This window comes from Moschus berezovskii, chromosome Y, assembly GCF_049115385.1.
Source record: "Moschus berezovskii isolate FMDL1 chromosome Y, NW_MosBer_1.0, whole genome shotgun sequence".
Lineage (NCBI taxonomy): Eukaryota > Metazoa > Chordata > Mammalia > Artiodactyla > Moschidae > Moschus > Moschus berezovskii.
The window spans coordinates 54,335,131-54,346,858 of record NC_142489.1 but is presented as its reverse complement, the minus strand read 5'-3'; positions in this window follow the sequence as shown (position 1 = coordinate 54,346,858).

The window sequence follows — 11,728 nt, the reverse complement described above, 5'->3', positions numbered from 1 at the left end:
GGGGAAAGGGGCGTCAACTCAGATTTCGGTACCTTCAGATTAGATACTTGGCCTGGGCCTGGAATTTAGTAACCTAAGGCCCTGATCCATCCTAAAGGAAATCAGTCCTGAATATTCAGTGGAAGGACTGATGCTGAAGCTGAAACTCCAATACTTCAGCCACGTGATGCCAAGAATTGATGCTTTTGAACTGTGGTGTTGGGGAAGACTCTTGAGAATCCCTTGGATGCAAGGAGATCCAACCAGTCTGTCCTAAAGGAGATCGGTCCTGGGTGTTCACTGGAAGGACTGATGCTGAAGCTGCAATACTTCGGCCACCTGATGTGAAGAACAGACTCATTTGAAAAGACCCTGATGCTGGGAAAGATTGAAGGCAGGAGGAGAAGGGGATGAGAGAGGATAAGATGGGTGGATAGCATCACTGACTCAATGGACATGAGTTTGCGCAAGCTCCAGGAGTTGGTGATGGACAGGGAGGCCTGGCGTGCTGCAGTCTATGGGGTCGCAAAGAGTCGGACACAACTGAGTGAACTGAACTGAAGGCCCTGAAGCTTGTGTCTTCAAATGCTGAAGCCGAGCCCTGGTTTGGCTTTAATTTCTTAAGGATGGAGGAGGGAGAAATGTTTAGGTGCTCAGCCTCCAAGCAGCCAGCTCGGCGGTCACAGGCCCAGTGCCCAGCCTCCCATCCCCAAGGTCTGGGTGTGGCAGGAATAAGGACGCCTCCTACCTACACCCACTCTCCCCTGGAGACACGTGGGTTGGCCAGAACCTGCGGCTCACCTGCCCCGCCCTCTTCCCCAGAAGCAAAGTGCCCAAGGCTTTCCCTGTCTTCAACTTGAATGACAGTCGATCAGTGTGTCTGACTCTTTGCAACCCCATGGACTATAGAGTCCATGGAATTTTCCAGGCCAGAATCCTGGAGTGGGTAGCCTTTCCCTTCTCCAGGGGGTCTTCCCAACCCAGGGATTGAACCCAGGTCTCCCACATTGCAGGCAGATTCTTTGCCATCTGAGTCAAGAGGGAAGCCCAAGGATAGTGGCGTGGGTAGCCTATCCCTTCTCCAGGGGATCTTCCCGACACAGGAGTCAAACTGGGATCTTCTGCATTGCAGGCCGATTTTTTACCAACTGAACTATCAGGGAAGCCCGTCCTCAACTTCCTTCTACAAAATTTGATCAAGTGTTTTCATCAAGAAGGAGAAAGATGCAGGCAAGGGATGCTTGCTACACCTCTGCCCTAAGGACAGGGCCAGAGTCTCTCCTGTTCCAGTCTGTTGTCCACGTGGTGGGATTTCTGTTCCAACCTTGGCATCCTAGCACAGGTGAACAGGTCTGTGAGGCATGCCATCATTCCATGTGACACTTTTATGGTCCCTCCGTGTGGCAGCTCCTCACCCCTGTCACCTCCTCCCAAAACACTGCATGCTGAGCCTGATGAAGTTGAAAGAAGAAATGCACAGGTTTCAATTTCAGGGGTTGTGGCCAGAGCATTGGCTCACACAGCCACGCCCTTGCCCCAGAGGCATGAAGGTGGTACCGCAGGCCGCCATGGCCTGGTGAAATCATTCCTTGTGTGTCGAGACCACCATAGAGTTCTGAGGAGAGACTTCTGCAGTCCTGGAGTAGAGCATCCCCTGGGCACCCACAGAGAAGTTTCTTCCCACGGGTTATTGTCGCTCAGGAGGAAGGGCAGGCAGCTATTGGTGAATGACACCACAGAGAGGGAATAAAGGCTGTTTAGAGGGAGTTAGCGCAGAGCCAGGTCTTCCCTGGTTCATTGGTAAAGAATTCACCTGCAATGCGGAGACCTGGGTTTGATCCTGGTGTTGGGGAAGATCTCCTGGAGAAGGGAAAGGCTACCCACTCCAGGGAGATTCTCTCTGGCCTGGAGAATCCCATGGACAGAGGAACCTGGTGGGCTACAGAGTCACAGAGTCAGACATGACTGAGTGACTAAGCACAGCACAGCACCACGCTGAGATATAAAGACAGAGAAGTTGGCCTAGGAGGTGTGATGGCATTTGTTGGGCCTGGGGAGGCAACTGTGATCTTCCCATACCACACCCAACTTTTTCTCTTTGTTTTCTTAAATGAGTTGAAACTGAATTTCTAAATCGTGCAAGCAGAACAGTTCTTCATAAGTGCCTTTTCACTTGCACCTGTTTTCTGTCTGTTAGAAATGTGCTAGAAGAACTGACCACTTGAGGTAAAACTCAGTGACTCTATTTTAAATGGAAATATTTGTCTTCAAACTGTATATGAATTCCATATATAATATATATATGTAAATAGGCTTCCCAGGTGGAGCTAGTGGTGAAGAATGGTAAAGAATTTGCTTGCCAATGCAAGAGAGGCAAGAGATGCAGGTTTGATTCCTGGGTCAGGAAGATCCCCTGGAGGAGGGCATGGCAACAAACTCCAGTATTCTGGTCTGGAGAATCTTCGTGAGCAGACGAACCTTATGGGCTAAGGTCCATAGGGTCACAGAGTGGGATACAACTGAAACGACGCGGCATGCAGACATGCACGCATATATGCAAATGTATGTATTTAATGTGTATGTGTATGTATATATGTGTAGCTTAAAACTAGGGGTTGTTCAGTTCAGTTCAGTTCAGTTCAGTTGCTCAGTCGTGTCCGATTCTCCGCGACCCCATGAATCACAGCACGCCAGGCCTCCCTGTCCATCACCAACTCCCGGAGCTCACTCAAACTCATGTCCACAGAGTCGGTGATGCCATCCAGCCATCTCATTCTCTGTCTTCCCCTTCTCCTCCCTCCCCCAACCTTTCCCAGCATCAGATATTTTTCCAGTGAGTGAACTCATCGCATGAGGTGGCCAAAGTATTGCAGTTTCAGCTTTGGCATCAGTCCTTCCAATGAACACCCAGGATCGATCTCCCTTAGAATGGACTGGTTGGATCTCCTGGCGGTACAACGGACTCTCAAGAGTCTTCTCCAACACCACAGTTCAAAAGCATCAATTCTCCCGCGATCAGCTTTCTTCACAGTCCAACTCTCACATCCATACATGACCACGGGAAAAACCATAGCCTTGGCTAAACGGACCTTTGTTGGCAAAGTAATGTCTCTGCTTTTTAATATACTATCAAGGTTGGTCATAACTTTCCTTCCAAGGAGCAAGCGTCTTTTAATTTCATCGCTGCAATCAGCATCTGCAGTGATTTTGGAGCCCCCAAAAATAAAGTCTGACACTGTTTCCACTGTTTTTCCATCTATTTCCCATGAAGTGATGGGACCAGATGCCATGATCCTTGTTTTCTGAATGTTGAGCTTCAAGCCAACCTTTTCACTCTCCTCTTTCACTTTCAACAAGAGGCTTTTGAGTTCCTCTTCACTTTCTGCCATAAGGGTAGTGTCATCTGCATATCTGAGGTTATTGATATTTCTCCCAGCAATCTTGATTCCAGCTTGTGCTTCTTCCAGCCCAGCGTTCCTCATGATGTACTCTGCATATAAGTTAAATAAGCCAGGTGACAATATACAACCTTGACGTACACCTTTTCCTATTTGGAACCAGTCTGTTGTTCCATGTACAGTTCAGTTGCTTCCTGAGCTGCATACAGGTTTCTCAAGAGGCAGGTCAGGTGGTCTGGGATTCCCATCTCTTTCAGAATGTTCCACAGTTTATTGTGATCGGCATAGTCAAAGGCTTTGGCATCGTCAATTAAGCAGAAATAGATGTTTTTCTGAAACTCGTTAAGAAGTGTCAATTACTTGTCATTGGATACATTTGAAAATATACAGTACAGACCCTAACATAGCGTAGAAATTAAAAATCAAGCTTTTTTTCTATTAGACAAGCATTTTTTAAATGTAACCTTTATGTATAAACTTTTTTTTTTAATTTCACAGGTGAAGGTTTCCAAATATAATATACACTGAACTGAGAAATCAAAATGGAAAGATTTTTTCCCCAGGTATTTCTATTATTGCTTATACTGCTTGCAGCTGATAATCTGCATAAGTGTGAGATGGGCCAGATAAGCTTTCAAAATTCTCATACTTAAAAATATCTTTTATACCAAAGGAGTTTAGATCTTTGGTAGTTAGGTGTTGGTGCTTGGGGGTGATGGTGGGAAAGGGATACCAAATGCAGGACAGAATCCTAGATATTTTTAAAAGCCCAATAAAAATATCTGTATTCTCTGTCCCATTTTTTTTTTTTTAATTTTTAAAAAATTGTTGTTGTTGCTAAACAACACTGCCCTTGACCTGACTGTGATCCACAATTTGTACGAATCTTTGCAAATAGGCCTTCTTGTTATCCTGCATGTAATTATCTTCCAGTGGAGGGAATTATTGGGGAAATTATATCAGTGTCAGAAAAGTGAGGTTGCTGAGTAATACACAGAATGTCATCTTTGGTGACTTCTGCTTCATCAGATTCACCAAAATATCACTCTGTTTCAATTTCAATTGCAGGATCTGATCATTACTGACATTGTTATTGAATGAAATACCATAATTGCCAAAACATTCACTTATCTAATCACCTCATTTCAAACGGAGAAAATAAGAATTCTGAATTCTTAAAGCGAATTAAGAATTCGTTTTAGCCTGTACTCCTATTTACTGGAATTCTATTATTAATAATTACCATACCTTTTGACTGCCCATCCCATGTCAGTCCTTTGTACCCACGGTCTCTTGTAACTTTTACAGCAGTGATGACAAGTGATTATGTAGGATAAAGGAGAATTTAGAGCTAAAATGGTTTTCCCAAATCCACACAGAGGCAGAGATTATCAGCCCCAGTCTCCCTAATTCCAAAGCCTGTACACAGACCCTACTTCCCTACACTGGGTCAAAATGAGAAATAATCTCCATAATGAGATATTTAAATATGTGTGTTTCTCATTATCTGTCCAACATTGTGCTTTTCGGCCATTATGAGTATCAGAACCTTGTTATCCCTTCAGTCCTTTCCTTGGTCAGAATTTGTATATGATCTTCACATTTAGTTATTTATAATTTTACTAAAAAATGGTAAAGTGACCCAAGTGTTAATCACTCAGTCACGTCTAACTCTTTGTGACCCCATGCTATGTAGCCCACCAGGCTCCTCTGTTCATGGGATTCTCCAGGCAAGAATACAGGAGTAGGTTGCTGTTTCCTGCTCCAGGGGATCATCACAACCCAGGGATCGAACCCACGTCTCCTGCATTACGAGTGATTTCTTTACTGTCTGAGCCATCAGGGAAGCCTCCGAAAATAGTAAAAGGGTTTAATAAATGGGATGCATGAATTTTTATTTATAACGTGTAGGAAACGTGCTTGCATCTGGAAAAGGAAAAAAAAACAAGAATAACAATTAATTAAAGCAACCCTGAACCCTTGCGGGGAGGATAGAAGATGGCGGAGGAATAGGACGGAGCGACCACTTTCTGTCCCACAAATTCAGCAAAAGAACATTTGAACGCTGAGTAAATTCCATAAAACAACTTCTGAATGCCAGCAGAGGACATCAGGCACCCAGAAAAGCAGCCCATTGTCTTTGAAAGAAGGTAGGTAAGAGTATAAAAGATAAAAAGAGAGACAAAATAAGGAGGGACGGAGCTCCATCCCAGGAAGGGAGGCTGAAAAAAAAAAAAAAAAAAGAGAGAGAGAAGTTTCCAAACACCTGGAAAGAGTCACTGGCGGATCTGTGGCCAACCTTGGAACCTCAGAGGGCCACATAACCAGGAGAGAAAAGCAATAAATAATTAAAACCCACAGACTAAGTGCTCAGAGGAAACTCTCAGCAGAGAAGTGGCGCAACAGCCTGCACCCCGAACTAGCAAGCAGGGGCTGGGCAGGGAGGTGCAGCGGCAGCGCTTAGAGAAAGGACAGGGCCTGAATGCCCCGAGGGCAGTCTGAGGGCATTAACCAGAGATAGCTAAGCAGAAGGGTGTTAACGGGAGATAGCTAAGCAGAAGGAGGGACAGCGACCCCACGGAAAGGCAAAAAGCCTGAAAAAATGTGAAAAGTCCCAACGTAAGACTCCACCAACCCTGCTCACAGAACAAAGGACTGAGCAGAGTGAGTCGACTGTGGGTGGCCCATCCCCCATCCCTCACCAACACAGGCAGGGAGGGCGGCCAGCGCTGGAAGGGGCCACCACGGCCCCAGAGAGGCTTCCCATACCAAGCTGCAGGCAAGCTTCATTGCTAACCAAGACTTCTTGGGTTCGGGCCAGTCAATATCCTCCCAAGAATTTGCGCTGCTTGGACATCCAGAAAACCGAGCAGCAGGGACCGGGGAGGCGATAAGTCGCAGCAACCGCGCTCGCCAAACACCTGGTCACCTGAGATGTAGTTCACCTGCTCAGACGTGGAAGGCACAAAATGCAGGTCCGACAAAGTCTGCGCCTTTGTGGAGTACATGAGAATCTGAGCCACTCAGACTTGGGAAATGCATGCAACCCAGCGCCGGCCGCGGACAGTTCCCAACAGAGCAACCTAGAGCCTGAGCAGCATAAACAGGGAAAACACACACGCCACAAGCAGGGGCAATCCCAGTGTAGCCGAGACACTGCGTGCACTCCCCAATGATGCCAGGGATTTTTTCTAGCAGCGTCCCTCCTTCCCCACATAACGTCTGAACAGGTGAACCTATTATGTCCACCACTGCCCCCCGTATACCAGGATGGGACTTAGACATGGAAGAGACTAGCAAACAGAAGACCTTTAAAAGAAGGAAATGTCTTGGAAGTGACAGATGGAGAAGTCTTGGGGCTACTGCAAGAATAAGACCAAAAACCAGAGGCAGAGGCTTAAGTCCAAATCCTGAGAACACCAGAGATCTCCTGTTCCAGGGAACATAAATTGATAGGTACTCATCAAATGCCTCCATACATACACTGAAACTAGGCACCACCCAAGGGTCAACAAGTTTCAGTGAAAGACATACCAGGCAGATTTGCCAGCAACACAGTAGAATAGCCCTGAACTTCAATATACAGGCTAGCCAAAGCCACTCCAAACCCACTGACATCTCAAACTCATTACTGGACACTTTATTGCACCCAAGAGAGAATAAATCCAGCTCCACCCACCAGAACACTAACACAAGCTTCCCTAACCAGGGAACCTTGACAAGCCACCTGTCCAACCCCACACACAGTGAGGAAACTACATAATTAAGAGAACTCCACGAACTGTCAGAAGAGGAAAGGCCACCCCAAGCACAGCAATATAAGTAAGATGAAGAGGCAGAGAAATACCCAGCAAGTAAAGGAACAGGATAAATGCCCATCAACACAAACAAAAGAGGAAGATATAGGGAATCTAAAAGCCTCTTAATGAAAGTGAAAGAAGAGAGTGAAAAGGTTGGCTTGAATCTCAGCATTCAGAAAACAAAGATTATGGCATCTGGTCCCATCACTTCACGGGAAATAGATGGAAAAACAGTGGAAACAGTGTCAGACTTTATTTTTTTGGGTTCCAAAATCACTGCGGATGCTGATTGCAGCCATGAAATTAAAAGACGCTTACTCTGTATGGATGTGAGATTTGAACTGTGAAGAAAGCTGATCGCTGAAGAATTGATGATTTTGAACTGTGGTGTTGGAGAAGACTCTGGAGAGTCCCTTGGACTGCAAGGATATGCAACCAGTCCATTCTAGAGGAGATCAATCCTGGGTGTTCATTGGAAGGACTGATGCTAAAGCTGAAACTCCAATACTTTGGCCATTTCATGCGATGAGTTGACTCACTGGAAAAGACTCTGATGCTAGGAAAGGTTGGGGGCGGGAGGAAAAGGGGACAACCGAGAATGAGATGGCTGGATGGCATCCTCTCCCACAGAGTCCCAAAAACTCTTCTATATACCTATGTCTCTTTTGCAGTCTCGTATACAGGGTTAAGTTCACCATCTTTCTAAATTCCATATATATGCGTTAGTATACTGTATTGATGTTTTTCTTTCTGGCTTACTTCACGCTGTATAATAGGCTCCAATTTCATCCACCTCATTAAAAATGATTCAAATGCATCCTTTTTGATGGCTGAAAAATACTCCATTGTGTATATGTTCTAAAGCTTTCTTATCCATTCGTCTGCAGATGGACATCTAGGTTGCTTCCATGTCCTGGCTGTTATAAACAGTGCTGCAATGAACATTGGAGTACGTGTGTCTCTTTCAATTCTGGTTTCCTTGGTGTGTATGCCCAGGAGTGCGATTGCTGGATCATATGGCAGTTCTATTTACAGTTTTTTGAGGAATCTCCACACTGTTCTCCATAGTGGCTGTACTAGTTTGCATTCCCACCAACAGTGTAAGAGGGTTCCTTTTTCTCCACACTCTCTCCAGCATTTATTGCATGTAGACATTTGGATAGCAGCCATTCTGACTGGTGTGAAATGGTATCTCATTGTGGTTTTGATTTGCATTTCTCTGATTATGAGGGATGTTGAGCACTTTTTCATGTGTTTGTTAGCCATCTGCATGTCTTCTTTGGAGAAATGTCTGTTTAGTTCTTTGGCCCATTTTCTGATTGGGTCACTTATTTTTCTGAAATTTAGCTGCAAGAGCTGCTTGTATATTTTGCAGAATAATCCTTTATCAGTTGCTTCATTTGCTATTATTTTCTCCCATTCTGAAGGCTGTCTTTTCACCTTGCTTATAGTTTCCTTTGCTGTGCAGAAGCTTTTGATTTTCATTAGGTCCCATTTGTTTAGTTTTGCTTTTATTTCCAATATTCTGGTAGGTGGGTCTTGGAGGATCCTGCTGTGATTTATGTCGGAGACGGTTTTGCCTACGTTCTCCTCTAGGAGTTTTATAGAATCTGGTCTTACATTTAGCTCTCTAATCCATTTTGAGTTTATTTTGGTGTATGGTGTTAGGGAGTGTTCTAGTTTCATTCTTTTACAAGTGGCTGACCAGTTTTTTCAGCACCACTTGTTAAAGATACTGTCTTTTGTCTATTTTATATTCTTGCCTCCTTTGTCGAAGATAAGGTGTCCATAGGTGCGTGGATTTATCTCTGGGCTTTCTATTTTGTTCCATTGATCTGTATTTCTGTCTTTATGCCAGTACCATACTGTCTTGATGACTGTGACTTTGTAGTAGAGCCTGAAGTCTGGAGGATTAATTCCTCCAGTTCCATTCTTCTTCCTCAAGATTGCTTTGGCTATTTGAGGTTTTTGTATTTCCATACAAATTGTGAGGTTTTTTGTTCTAGTTCTGTGAAAAATATCGTTGGTAGCTTGATAAGGATTGCATTGAATGTATAAATTACTTTGGGTAGTATACTCATTTTCACAATATTTGTTCTCCCAATCCACGAACACGGTATATTTCTCCATCTATTAGTGTCCTCTTTGATTACTTTCACTAGTGTTTTATAGTTTTCTATGTACAAGTCTTTTGTTTCCTTAGGCAGATATATTTCTAAGTATTTGATTCTTTTCGTTGCAACAGTGAATGGAATAGTTTCCTTAATTTCTCTATTTTCTCATTATTAGTGTATAGGAATGCAAGGGATTACTGTGTGTTGATTTTATATCCTGCGACTTTACTGTATTCATTGTTAGCTCTAGTAGTTTTCTGGTAGAGTCTTTAGGGTTTTCTGTGTAGAGGATCATGTCATCAGCGAACAGTGAAAGTTTTACTTCTTCTTTTCCAATTTGCATTCTTTTTATGTCTTTTTCTTTTTCTGCTCTGATTGCTGTAGCCAAAACTTCCAGAACTGTCTCTGCTTTTTAATATGCTATCTAGGTTGGTCATAACTTTCCTTCCAAGGAGTAAGCGTCTTTTAATTTCCTGTCTGCAATCAGCATATGCAGTGATTTTGGAGCCCCCAAAAATAAAGTCTGACACGACTTAGAGACTGACTAATAACAGGAACATTGACACTCCAGTGTGAAGAGGGTGGACCAATGAATCAGGCACAAGTTCAGAGCTGCTCATCGCTGCACTCAGGACCAGACTAAAAGGAACATCTGTTCTCACACAATACTCCCTCATTCATGAGAACTTGGAGTGATAGTTTTCATTCTGAGACACATTCATAACTAAGGGCGGTCACGGTCACTCCTGTTCTAAGGCATCAGGAGGTCATCAAGGGCAGCGTTTTCCAATGTTCTGTGCACCAGACACTGGTTTCACGGAAGACAGTTTTTCCTCTAACTGGGGTCTGTGGATGGGTTTTGGATGATTCGAGCATATTGCATTTATCAGTCCCTGGGTCGTGAAGATCCCTTGGAGGAGCAAATGGCAACCCACACCAGTATTCTTGCCTGGAACTCTACAGTCCATGGGGTCAGAAAGAATCAGACACGACTGAGAGACTTCACTTTATTTATCTTATTATGACATGAGGTCTACCTTAGGTCATCAGGTGTTAAATCCTGGAGGCTGGAGACCCCCAGTCTAGCTGAAGATCCTATAGGCTGGGGACCCCCGACCTAGGTGAAGTCACCCCGGTAGAGGTTTGCTTTTCCAACGCTTTCCACATCAGTGATCCACACCGTGGGGATGGCAGACAGCAAGAGATCCCTGTGCATGAAGGGAACTGACACTCCTGAAGGAAAAAGGAAAGAAGCACACGTCCAGCTGACAAGCTTGTATGCCCTCAAGACACAGGAACCATCGGATCCATCCGATTACAAGGCTGGCTGGGTGTGTTTGTTCACTTTATTTGCTCTGGAAATTACTAGGATGCATTCACTAGCTATCCTTTCCATTTGCTTAAAAGTTGACTTAAGTGAATCTCCGCCAGAAAAGACACTAATTGTGTGTGTGTGTATGAGACACACAGTCTGAACTATCAAGCCTCAGACTCCTTTTCTCTACAGTAAAGATCAAAGTGAGGTTTACATGTGTGCTGATGGATGCTTGAAAGCCAAGAAAATGATTTCTTCCAGAACAGGCCGTTGTGGACACAGAGCAGGAAGGAGAGGGTGGAACAAACGGAGACAGTAGCATTGAAACTCACGCATTGCTATATGTAAAACAGATGTGTGCCCAGTTGCTCACTCATGTCCAACTATGCGACTCCATGGACATAGCCCGCCAGGCTTCTCTGCCCATGTGATTGTCCAGGCAAGAATCCTGGATTAAGTAGCCATTGTTCCCTTATCCAGGGGATCTTCCCCACCCAGCAACTGAACCCGGTCTCCCACACTGCGGCAGATTCTTGATCATCTGAGCCAGGGAGGTAAGATAGCCAGTGGAAATTTGATGGACGGCACAGGGAACTCTGTGACAACCTACAGGGTGGGATGGGCTGGGAGGTGGAAGGGAGGTTCAAGACAGAGGAGACACATGTAAACCTGTGGCTGATTCATGTCAATGTATGGCAGAAACCAACACAATATTGTAACGCAATGATCCTCCAATTAGAAATAAATACATTAAAAAAAAGAAAGACACAACTACCATCATCTTTGAATTAGAAAATGTCAAACGTGAGAATGGGGTGAAGGTCCTGAGAACAGCTGTTAACAAATGGTTCATAAACCTGGACAGGGAAGGAGAGGCGTTTCTCCCCATGGTTGCAAGACTGGGAAGCTGTTATCTTTGTAAAGTGGATGTTTCTGTTCCCAGACAAGCAGCAAGAAGTTTTTCATGCTAATAAACAGGCCACATCTGAAGTATTTTTCATGATACTTTCCTGTACATCTACAAGTTGAAAGGTACAATACTGTAAAATAATTAGCCTTCAATCAAAATAAATTAATTTAAAAAAAAGTTTTTACTCCTCTCCCCCTCTGCTCTTTCATTTG